Source organism: Mustela lutreola, chromosome 11 (genome assembly GCF_030435805.1).
Source record: "Mustela lutreola isolate mMusLut2 chromosome 11, mMusLut2.pri, whole genome shotgun sequence".
Classification (NCBI taxonomy): Eukaryota; Metazoa; Chordata; class Mammalia; order Carnivora; family Mustelidae; genus Mustela; species Mustela lutreola.
Genome location: NC_081300.1, coordinates 83,091,084 through 83,103,420, shown reverse-complemented (window position 1 = coordinate 83,103,420; position 12,337 = coordinate 83,091,084). Strand labels below are relative to the sequence as shown.

The window sequence follows — 12,337 nt, the reverse complement described above, 5'->3', positions numbered from 1 at the left end:
AAAATACCGGTTTTTCCAACTCGGGGTCCCGACAAAGGGAATACAAATACCAGCATGCTCTGCGCCCCAAGTCGGGGCCCCTCCGCCCGGCGTCTGCGCGCCGCACGCCGGGAGTTGCAGTCCTCGAGAGGCAGGTCCCGCCTCGCCCCAGCCTGGGGGAGGAGGTTGGAGAGCCGCCCTGCCGGCCTTTGAATTTTGCCGCGAAAAGCGCGCGTGGCGGCCCCCGGCCCCGCCCCCCGCAGGACGCGGCGCCGCGTCACCCTGGTAACCGCCTCTCGGCCGCCGCTGATTGGGCCGGACCTCAGGGGGCGGGCGGGGGGCGAGACGCCGCGACCGCTCCGGCGCTCGCGCCTGTCAGTCGGGCCGGAGCGGAGCAACTGGCAGCACTGCTGAGCCGGCGGCTCTGCGGAGAGGCTGCGTGCTCTAGCCGAGGGAGGTGAAGAGCCGAGCCCGCTACCTGCGGGACGCGGCGTGCGGCACCTGGGCCTGAGGCGGGGCGGGGCGGGGCGGGGCGGGGCGAGGCGAGGCGAGGCGAGGCGAGGCGAGGCGAGGCGAGGCGAGGCGAAGCGAAGCGAAGCGCCGGCGCGCGTCAGGCGGCGCGAGGCTGATCTCCGGGAGCCCCTGCGCGCCGCCAGGGGCCATGGGCGCGTGAGAGCCCGGCGCGCGCCGCCCCTGCTGCAGCTTGCGAGCTCGCACGCCCGGTGTACCGTGCTCTGGGCCGTTCCTACGTCAGCCCTGCGCCACCCGGACCGGTTATTTCGCGGCGCCTAGGCCCCCTGGGCTGCCATCCGAGCCTCCGCCGCCTGCTGCCGCCGCCGCTGCCGCCACTCTCCAGCTTCCCCTCCCCCCACACCCAGGGCTCGGAGTAGGAGGAGGAGGAGGGGCCAGTACGTTCTCGTCACCGCTCTTTGCAACCTGCGGGGGTCGGTGCATTGACCGGCGAGGAACCGGGGCCGCTGCAGGTGCGTGCAACCCCGGAGGAGACGACCCCCCTCACACCCCCAGGCGGACCGGGGCACTGCGAGCCTCTGGCGGGCGGTCGAGCGAGAGGAAGCAACAAAGACAGGCTGCAGCTGGGGCCGGCGAGAGGGGCCGTGGCCGCCGGGCTCCTGGCGCGAGCAGAGAGGGCGCCCCGGGGAGCGGCGCGGGCAGAGCTGCAGCCCTGAGCGGGACCCCGAGGGGAGGCGCAGCGCCGCCCGCCGGACGTGGTGAGCACAGGCCCCGGAGAGGATGCGCCACCTGAGCGCCCAAATGGCCCAGGTCCTGGGCGGGTACGACCCACGCTGAGCGGAGAGACCGGCCACCCCTGACTTCGGACGGCGCGAGTCGGTGCCTGGATCATCCTCACGGACAGCGTCCCTTTGCACCCGGAGAAAGGTATCGGCCCCCAAGGGGGTCTCCCTCAGGCAGTCTCTACAGCCTCTGCATGGCTGCGACCCGACGAGCGAAGAGTCGTCGCCGCTGAGACCTGGTGCCCTTCAACGGCCTGGCTGATCTGGTGAGTTCCGCGGGGCGGTGTTCCGGGCTGGAGCCGGGGGCACTCCCTGGCGTCGGGGCGGCCGGATCAGAAATAAAGGGGCCCTGAGCTGTTGGGAATCCTGAAGCAGCGATGCTCCTTCTCTTGCCCCCGCCCTTTCCCGCTCACACACAACTTGTCTAGACCGGCCAAGCGGCCGGCATGGAGCTTGGGAGCCTGTTGGGGGACTCCACGGAGCCTCGGGTGAGGCGTATGCCAGAGAGGAAAGGTCACCCCACCCCTAAAGCCAACAAAGGTAGTAGCTCCATCTTGCGAAAATTCCCAGGGAACTCCCGCGTCTTGGAGGGCCAAGGAGGAGGGTATCCAGGATGGAACCCTTGGGGTGCTCCCGAGCAGCCTCTTAGGTCCTCAGGGGACATCCGCTTAGCGGTGGTTGTGGAGTCCCAGCCATGCAGGTGGTTGCGTTTGAGGATTGTGCCCTCTAGATCATAGCAGGGTCTCCCGTACAGCCCTCATTCCTTCAAAAATCTCACGGGGATGGTGGGTTTCCCAGTGGGGCCACAGCCTGACGTCACTGCCAGGCATCTGACCTCACTGGGGTTGCCGTAGCGACCGGACTTGCATTGACCTAGGGTCGGAGGGGGCGGGGTCATGGTAACCTGGATGTCTTTGGGTAATGAGGGGATGAAGGCAGATCCTACCCCCGCCCCCAGCCTCAACTGCGGTCCTCTGACCTAAATCCCCAGCTCTTCCTGAGGTGGGGGAGGGAAGCAGTGCCAGCTGTCCCTGCTGATGCTCCTCCCCCCAAGGACAGGTGTTCAGTTTTGCCCATATAGCCTGGCACTGCCTGGGGGCTCAGGACTGCCAAATAGAGCAACTTTGTGCTTTCAAAAGGGATGCTACAGAGAAGACTTCCTCGAACCCCATTATAAACCCAGCCAGCAGGTTGAAGTTCCCAGGGTCCCTAGAGAGACCCTGGAGACCTAGAGGTCCCCCCCAAAAGAGGCCACTTCCGCTCAGGAAAAAGGTGCAGGGAAGGTGCAGAGGAGCTGCTGCCTGCTACCCCTCAAGTCCAGGGGTTCCCCCTGCTGCACAACACCAAGGTGAAGGGCCTTGGCCAAGCCTGGACTCCTGTCTTCCCCGCTCTCCTTTTGCTGTTTAAGATGATTCTGACAAGCACAGTATGGTGCTCATTAAATGAATGGAGGGCAAGTCAGTCCCGTCAGTGCCAAGGTCTGAAAAAAGTGTGTCCCTGCCAGGGGCTAGCTTTGATGGGAGTCAGGCACTGGCCCTCTCTGCCGCACACTCCCCGCCCCTCACAATGCCCTAGCCCTGGCCCTGTGCCTTGTGAAGGCCCAGAAAACCCCCAGCCAGTATCCTGCTGCTGGGTTCTTCGATTCGTCTTGAGTTCCTTCCAGCAATTGCTATTATTGTCGGATGTGGGTGAAAGTGGTGTGATTGCATTTGGAGGTAAAGGTTAGAGAACCGTGGTACTGCTTCGTTGTGGGGCGGGGTGAGAGCAGAGGAAAGTGTGTGTGGGGTTATTATGAGAGCCAGGCCCCAGTCTGGATGCAGGTAGCATTTTTTCTCTTCTACTCCCAGGCTCTCTAGCTAGATTAACAGGTCAATAAATATTAGTGGAGCTGCTTTGAGGGGCTTGGCAGGGAGATGATATTTCCAGCTGAAATGGTGTCATTAAACAGGCTTCCAAGGACAGAGCAACAGCAGATGGGGGCGGGGGGAGAAGTGGGAGAGGTGGGCAGAAGGGCTGTTTGCGCTGCCTCTCGAAGCTTCCCAGTTTAGAAACAAACCCGGAGTGTGCGCCAGAGCTCCACAAACACAGGCGGTTGGAGGTCCTCCTCGGAGTATTTACACTTCCACAGCCAAAGCGGAGGGAAAGGCTGTCAGAATTGGGCAATTCCTTCTGTTCCCTTCCCTGGGCTTGGCAGTAGTACCCAGCGACGAGCAGGAGGGGATGCCAGCTTACCCGGCGTCTCCCCGCTTGCCAGGCACTGCATAGGGGGAGCTCAGTTACCACTCAGAGTGGCTCACACGTGGTGGCCCATTTTATAGATGAGGAAAACAGTCTCAGGTGCACAGCCCCGCAGTTCTGAAGTGCCTCGGCACCAGCACCAAAGTCCCCAGGTCTTCCCACCCTTCCCTGTGGGGAGAGGAAGCCTTACACCACTTGTTGGACAGGGTCCCCACAAGAGTGGTGAGCTGTCAGCTATAGAGGGAGTCTGGCCATGAAGAGGCCTTCCCACACTGAAACCTGAGTTTGAATCCTTGCTTACAGGATACTCTTGAGCTGAGTAGTAACTTGTTTGCTGGCCTTGCGGACAGCCTGCTCTCCTCACCCCTGGCACCCCCTTTCTCCTGCACTGGGGGAAGTAAGGTGGGCCATGAAACCTGCCCATGGTTTCATGGGGAGGCATTGAGAGAGATGCCCCTTCTAGCTCCCCACCAGGAGGGTTGAGACTGCACTCTGTCACCTCAGGGACCCTCCAGGTACACACTCCCCTGTTAGAGAAGTCAAGGATGTCGATGGGTCAACAGCAACATTGGTAGATGTGGCTCCTGACCAGTCTGAAGGTTGGCAAGGGCCCTCTGGGAGGGGTGCACTGGGACTCTTGGGACCAAACAGAATCCACCAGACAGAGTGCAGAGCTTGTACTGGGCATTGGGTGTGGTCTATGAGTGCTGGGGTGTGCTGGATGAGGGGAAGCAGGGACCCTGGAGACTTAGGTGGGATGGGAGAGATTGAAGCAGGGGACAGGATCCAGTTAGGGCTCTTTAACAGGGATGGTATCCCTGACCAGTCTCCTCTTTCAAGGTTAGCTCCCACTCACCCCAGTAATCCTTATCTCACTTGTCTAATTCCGCCTAAGCTCGTAAGTTCCCCCATCCCGTGTCTCTTCTGAGCCTCACAGTTGTTCTGGCCATGGCCTGGGCTGGGTTGCTTAAACCCCATTGGTGGGCAGTGGCTCATGGTTAAGAGCCACGCGATGGAATGGGTCCACCCTTGTTGGCTGTGTGACCTTGGGTGAGCAGCTTTGCCTCTCTGAGCCTCATCCTCAGAACAATGCCTCGAAGGACTCAGCCCAGTCCCTCCTGGAGCCAAAGATCAAAGACTGCAGGGTAGGCAGAGACCCTTACAGCCACCCTCCACTTGGTCTCCCACCTACCTACCCAGGGCACCCCACGTGGTGAGCACACGTGGCTCCCTCCTACCTGAGTTCCTACAGGGCTGGGCCCTGGCCAGCGCCCTCCTGCCGCCCCCCAAAACCTCTCCCGCCCCCCTCCATCTTCTAGTCCTTCACAAACCGGAGGAAGCAATAGGAGCAGCTCATATTCATGAACCGTAATTCAATCAGGCGGCGATTCCTCTGGGCTCGGGGCGGGGGTGAGAACGAGGAGGCGCGCACAAAAGGGCCGCTTTATTACCTCCCGCGGGCCGGGAATTGCTGCTCTCCCCCAGCAGCGGCCGGAGCCGCCTTTATTGTGTTAACCCATTTGCGTGTCAAGAGCTATTGTGCGCTTTCTCCTCCGGTGCCTGGCGAACTGCGGGCGGAGGGCTGCGCGCCGGGCCGGTCACCTCCGCGGGCGCCGCCCACCGCCCTGATTGGTTGCTAAGTGATTTGCATCCAAGGTAATCACTTTTATCTCAGAAGGATGTCGACTATAATTATAAGCTACTGACATCTTTTGAAATCTGCCTAATGACTACTTTAGTCTGCACGCGCTGGGGGTGGGGAAGGGAATTCTGGAGGCTGGGGTGGGCGGGGAGGAGGCTGGTAGGGGGATGGATTCCTTACACCTGGACCACTGATTCGTTACTTGAGAAATACCGGAGTGCCTCCTGCTTGCCTGGAACAAAAGAGAGGTTCTGATCGGGCTTGCGGTTGCTCGTGTGGGCGGAGTTAGTACCATTTCAGAGATGGGGAAATAGAGGCCTGGAGGAATGAGCTACCAGCTCAGAGTCATATATGCAATAAGTGGTTGGAACTGCAGGTCTCTCTGGCCCCCCCCCCCCCCAAATCCATGTGCTGGTCCCCGGATGAGGTGTAGACAGAAATAATAGCGGTGAGCCTTCCTGGGTTGGAGGTCACCTGTCTGGTACCTCTTGGGATGTATATCATCGCCTTAAGGAATGCAGGCGCTGTTACTACATTTTACTGGGAAGGAAACAAGCACAGGGAGGTTAACTTCCCTGCCCAAGGTCACAGAGCCAGGAAGGCGCACAAGCAAGAAGTCCGTTGGTGGCCAGAAGTGGGAGTGCGGAAGGCAACATGGCCAGTGAGAAGCCAATGAAAGAGTGAGCCTGGGGCTCCAGCTACTCCCCTCCCCCACCCCCAACCTCCTGGGTCCGCTTGGGATCAGGCATTGAGCTGGGCAAGGGCACCCTGCTGGCCACTGTCTGTGTGGCAGGGCTCTAAGCCATCAGATGGCCCACAGCCTCCATGGGGAGGAAGAGGAGCCTGCAGTTAACTCGAATTCTGGTCAGAGCCAGAGGAAGGGCTGGTGGATGGAAAAACTGCAGCTGGTCATGGAGGGCTTCCTTACAGAGGGGGCTTTTGCTCTTGGGCTTGAGGACTGGGTGGATCTGCCCCATGTGGAGTAAATGATGATGATGTTGGCAGAGGGACTTTGAGATTCCAGGACATGACCAGGAAGGGCAGTGGGAGGTAAAGGGAGAAAAACTAAAAGAGTGTGCTGGGCCTCAAGTACTGAGCTAAGTAAGTACTTGATGTGTCTAGGGAAGAACAACCTGAAGCCAGCAAATCTGGGTGCAGAGAGGTCAGTCTGGCAACCTTTGCAGGGCCTTAGGAGTTGCGCCTGAACCCTGGGCTCCTGCACTTTCACGGCTGTGTGCCGTCAGACAAGTCACTTTGCCTCTCTGGGCCTCACTTTTCTCATTCGTTCAAGGAAGTACTGGCAGTTTGCCCCCAGGCTTGTGGGTGGGATGCGTTTAAGTGTGCAGAGTTCCCCGGGTGAGTCGGAGCCCTTCAGAAGTGGGTGGGCTCAGGCACAGGCCCCAACCAGTCACCCCAGCCCCACAGCAAATCAGCATCCCAGCCACAGCAGCTGTTTGGGGCCCTGGGAAGCCCCTGCCATTGTGCAGAGGGCACAGGGGACAAAGGCCTGGGAGGTCAGGGAGTAAGGCTGAGGCTGGCTTTGAACAGGCTCCTGGGGATGGGGACTTAATGATGCAGAACTTAATGACCCAGAGTCTGTGGGGAGGAGGGGCCTCCCTTGGAGGAAGAGGAGGAGGAGGGCAGTCCAGCAGCCAGCTGTCTGCTCCAGGATCCCCTGCCAAGGCAGGGGCAGCTTCCCCACAGGGTCCAGGTTTGAGCTTGGCATTGCGAGAGGTGGAGGGGCATAGCCTTCCAGCCTGCAGTCCCTGGGACCTGAACTGGGAGCCTGGCCCTGTCCCTCAGCGTCTGTGTGACCTCCCTCTCCTCATCTGTTACATGGGCCAGGGGTCCATGTCGGAGGGCAGCTGTGAGGCTTGGCAGGAGCCCATAGTGAGCGGGCAGTAAACAGGACCTGCTATTTTTACTCTTTATTCACCCGTTCATTCAGAGAGCTCACTGCTCTGTGCCAGGCTCCCTGCCAGGTGCTGGGGATACAGAAGTGAGCATGCCCAGTTGCCTTAAAAGGTGGTGAGGCCTCAGACCCCCCATCACAGTGCAGAGGGTCGGTCACCACAGTACAAGAATTCACAGTGTTCAGGCACCATGCCAGGGGTAGGGGGACTGCAGTGGACAGGCTTCATATGGCCCCTGCCCTTCGGGGCTCCAGTTTCTCAAAGCAGGCTAGGAAATCAGAGGCAGAAGCCATTACTACCAGCTGGGAGAACCAGGGAGGGCTCCCTGGAGGAGGAGAAGGAGGAAGAGGAGGGATTTTCAATGGCCAGCCTTGGAGATTTCTGTCTAAACCCTTTTTGCCTATTATGGGGCTCACAGGACACTGCCAGCCTCTGCTGTGCCCCAGACTAAGCTTCCTGCTTTGACACTTTGTTCTCTCATTTAATCCTCCTATGATTGTGGGAAGGGTATTTTTATCCCTGTGGTGTAAATGAAGAAACTGAGGCTTAGCAAGGTAAAATGACAGCCCGGGGCACCCTGGCAGATCAGCAGAATCCCCTTGGCTATGCGTGCTAGCTTCGCCTGTCTTCTTCCTGGGAAGGAAGGCAGGCGGAGAGTATCCTAGGATCCTAGGGCAGGGGCCTAGGGGACCCAGTTCTAGGCCAGCTGTTTTCCTTATGAGATGCATGACCTTGAGCTCAAGTTACCTCCCACCCCAGCCCAGCCTCAGCTGTGTCCTCTGTAAAATGTCAAGGATGGCAAATCTGTGGCAGGCCTGGCTTGCCTTCCACCGCTGTGCCCTTGGCAGACATCGCCAATCAATTGCCGCCCTTTTCCCCTGCTGAGTTCTTCCCCTGACCTTGGGTTCTTTCCAGGGCTCTGGGCAGGCAGCTCCAATCAATCAGTGGGGCCTGTGAGCTGAAGCCTGCTTGCCTGCCTGGCCTTGATGAGCTCAGAGGTCTCTCCCGGCCCATCTCCATATGGTAGCAGAATGAGGGACACTGGGGGGTCTTCTCCGTGGATGTAGGTGGTTCTGCGGTCGAAGGAGCTGTTGAAGTGTAAGAGTCCCGTTACCTTCCTCCAGCTCCCCGAGAGACCTATGTCTGTGTGGCCCAGTGCATGCTCATTTCAAGTGCTCTGGGTGGATTCCAAAAGCATTCCACCTGCATAATAATAACAGCCTTTACTGAGCTCTTCCTGAGAGTTTGGTCCTTCACAGATACCCTCTCATTCATCATTCTGCAGAGCACTGCATTGTGCCTCTTGGCTCCTCTAGGAAGACATCTTAACCCATTTTAGAGATGAGGAAATTGAGGCTCAGAGCTATTAAACAGAATAGGGTAATGTACTTTGATGAGCAGCTATGCTGACATTCACACTCAGATCTCAAGGTCCACAGCCTAAAGCTGGCTCAAGTGTGGCAGGCAGCCAAGGCAGGCTTCCTGGAGGAGGTGTCGTTAAAGCCCTGGTAGGCTTCTGACAGGCAGAGCTGGTCCTTCTAAGAAAGGGGTGGAGCCCCTTCTGGGTGAAGCGAACAGCGTGAGAAGCAGCTCAGAGATAGGCAGGCAGGAGTGACCTAGTGTGGGTTGAGGGTCCTATAATGTGGCTGGACATGGCTGGAATATGGAGACATGGGGGACTATGACAGGAGCCAGGGCTGGTCTTGGCTTCTGGACTCCATGGTAGGGAACTGTGGCAGCTCTTTAAGCAGAGGAATGCTCCTGGCCCATCTTGGTATATTCATTCAGTGTTTCCTCAAACCCAGGGCGGGTTAGCTGGTGCTTGGGGCTACCTCTAGTCTACCGGAAGCTATAGCCCGAAGCAGTGTAGAATGAATAAGCGAATGGATGCTCCCTGGGCTGACATGCTCCCGACTTCCCAGGAGGCCCAGCTGCGTGGAGGAGAGAGACCAGAGGCCTGGGGTGGTGGTGGAGTGAGGCAGCCAGCCAGGCCGATACCCGGGGCCCTGGCTTCGCTGTCGGCACTCCACACCTTGCCACCCATCCCCACAGCCCCACCTCAGCCTCTCCCCCAAGCTGTTCACACCTGGTGGGCAGCCTGGACCCGGTGCTTGGGGGGATAAAAGATGAGGGTTCGTGACCATTTTTTAACTCCGTAAAGGGAGAGACGAGCTGCGGGCTGCAGGCCGAAGATATAATTAGTGCGCAGCAGTGGCGCTTTCTTGATTTAGCTTCTGAGAGAACAAGACAAGGATGTTATACCCAATTAGCAGTAACATCCAGTCGGAGCCTCAATAGGTGAGATAACAAGCTATTTTTATGACTTTTCTTTCCCAGCTTGGAAGGGGCGGGGGAAAGGGGGTATCGGGGCCTTATTGCTTTTCATCGGGGAACAATTATTAGTGATCTCAGGATTTCCCAAAGCCAAATGATGCATTTTTGAAACCAAACAAGCAAGCATCCCTGGGCGGCAGCTGGGGGGGTAGGAAGGGGCAGGGTAGGCTGGCATTTTGAGGCCAAGAGTAGTAGAAGGGGTGCAGGCCCCTTGCCCCCATTCTAGAATCTTTCCGAAAAAACTCCCCAAAGCAGAGCCTATTGCTTCGGCAAGGGCAGCCTGGGCCCCTGAGATATTCTCAGTGTCTGCCTTGATTTCCCTGCCTGCTTCCCAGAGACCTAGGGAAACTGGACCAGTTCCCCTGGGGATGAGGAAGGAGCCAGTTCTGCTGGCTCCTGGCAGTTCTTCCTGGCACCATCCTAGACATTTCTGCCAACTGGGCCAGTGGTTCTGGCTTCTCAGCCTCAAACCTGCCATTGCACTCTGCTTGCTGGACCCCCCCCCCCCCCCCGCCCCCGTGATGGCTCATACTGCCTCGACCACCCTCCTGCCTGTCCTCGTCCCAGACCCATGCTCTGGCAGGGCTGAGGGGTGATTAGCTCCTCTCTCTCCCCCTTCTTTACCCCCGCAGCCGGGGCACCCAGCACCGGCCAAGTCTCCACCGGGCTGGGAAACCCTGCCAAGCCCCACCCCAGCTGCCTGGCCACACTCCGAGTCCTGGTGAGGGCTGGGGGATACCCAGAGAGGGAGCTGGTGGGGCTGTCATGATACCCCATCAGCTTGGGCCCCACGCCCAGAGCAGGTTCCTGGGCCTCCGCCCATCCTGCAGTATCCAGCCCCACCCTGCCCTGAATCCCATCTCCCCGTCTGTGTGGAACCCCACACTCGAGGTTCAAACAGCTGACAAATCCAGCCATGCAAAGTGGGAGTTTAATTGCAAACAGTTTTTATGGATCATGGGCCCATCTGTGCCACCATATGCAAAAGGGAAAAAAAAAATTCCCATTAAAAAAAAAATTCTCCCTGCCCCACACCCCAAACTGACTCCAAATGGAGTGGTTGCCAAGGTTTTGGTGGCTGGAGCCAAGCACAGAGCAGGGATGCATCCGGGGGGCTTCCTGCTGAGTGGGCCTGGCAAAGTCAGGGGGCTGGTGGGGGGACAAGGGGGACTGCTGATCATCACTCAGTTTGCCTCTGCAAACTGCCAGCGTTTTGAATCCCCAGGGGTCTTCCACAGCTCCGGGCCTTTGCACATGCCATGTAGCTATCCAAGGACCCACTGTCCTTTCACAGCCACCTCACTGATGCTCTTTGGCTGGTCTCTACAGCAGGACTTGTCATGGAGTGCGGCTCTGCCCCACATTGATGGAGATGTGGGAAAGAGTGGTGTTGTGGGGCCCACAGATGAGGGATACCCCCTTCTATTTCCAGCCCATCAGGATGGGGCTGTCCAGGCCCTACAGATTCCCTTCCTCTGGGTGGTCTGGGCCTCCTGCCAGCCTGGCTGGTACTTGAACCCCCCACTTGTGGGGTCAGCCCTCCTCTGGCCCTCAGAAGGGGGGTGCTTCCATACAGGGCTCAAGTGGGCTGGCTGGTCATCAGGCAGGTCTGAGAGGACTCACCTCTGAGGCAGCTTGCCAGGGTTCGATGGCTGGGCTACCTCATCTCATCTGGGAGACTTCATTTCTCCCTCACTGTGCCTCAGTTGCTCCCTTTGTAGAATGAGGAGAAGTCAGTAGGATAATGCATCCCAAGTGCCTCCCAAACCGTCATAACTTGTCCTCAGGGGAGGGTCTTTGCATTTATTAGTGATGTCCTCCCAGGTTCTCTCTCTCTCTCTCTTTTTTTTTTTTTTTTTTTTTAAGATTTTATTTATTTGTCAGAGAGGGAATGAGCACAGGGCTAGGAGTGGGCAGAGGGAGAAGCAGGCTCCCCGCTGAGCAAGGATCCCGATGTGGGACTCAATCTCAGGACCTGAGCCGAAGGTAGAGATGCTAAACTGACTGAACCACCCAGGTGGCTTTTTCTTTTATTTTTCTTAAGATTTTATTTATTTGTGTAGAGAGAGAGAGCGCACATGTGCTTGAGTTGGGGGAGAGGCAGAGGCAGAGGGAGCGGGAGCGGGGAAATAGAGAATCTTGAACAGACTTTGCGCTGAGCACAGAGCCCGTTGTAGGGCTCGATCTCACAATCCTGAGATCATGACGTGAGTGGAAATCATGAGTCAGTTGCTCAACCAACTGAGCTACCCAGGTGCCCCTCCTCCCAGGTTCCTAAGCAGGACACTTGAGGTCTACTGAGTGGACATGTGAGCTGGTGAGGTATTGGGAGGACTCTCCAGGAGGAAATGGGCCACAGGCTCTTGGCTGGCCAGAGATTCAGGGTTTTTGCACCCTTTCTGCTGGAGTCCAGGAACCAGTCTGTAGCCTGTGGGCATTCTGAACTCTGTTCTGCAGTTGAGAAAATGGGCTCAGACCAAGGGGCTCCCTCAAGTTTATGGAGCTGGGACCAGAACATGGAGGTGTGACTGGCTGACCAAGTCCCTGATGCTCATGTCCTAGGTGAAGGAGGATAGGCCTGGAGTGGGGGTGGGATTGGGCCAAGGTCATGTGGCAAAGACACAGCTGCCAGCGTCTGTGGGGTCCTTCCTACCCCATGTCATGAGATGAAGCACCTTAGGCCCCCCAGCCTCACAGCCAGGTCAGCCAAATCCCATGGCTCTTCCTCCTTCCCCTGCCCTCCCTCTGCCTCAGGTCTGTACACAGGATCACCATGTCTGGGGGTTCCCCCATCAGCTTCTGAGCTGGGGGCTCAGTGTGTGCCTGCACCCAGGCCCCACACAGGGGACGTGGTGCCCCAGGCCTGGTACTTGGCATAGCCCTCCCACAACAGGTAGCAGGGGAAAGTGGGACTCCTGGGCCCTGGGCAAGCACAGCCTGGTCAGACCTCTGGCGGGAGCCCAGGCCAGGCACCAGGC

The 12,337-nt window shown here is 58.4% G+C and overlaps 1 protein-coding gene across 1 annotated transcript in view; it reads left to right on the top strand.

Annotated features, from left to right (window-relative positions):
• The first annotated feature begins 342 nt into the window (after positions 1-342).
• Positions 343-12,337, top strand: part of FAM222A (family with sequence similarity 222 member A) — a 53,777-nt gene continuing 41,782 nt past the window's right edge. Inside the window, exon 1 of the mRNA XM_059139593.1 lies at positions 343-1,498. The gene's annotated coding sequence lies outside the window, so the exon portion shown is untranslated. The remainder of the gene's footprint in view (positions 1,499-12,337) is intronic.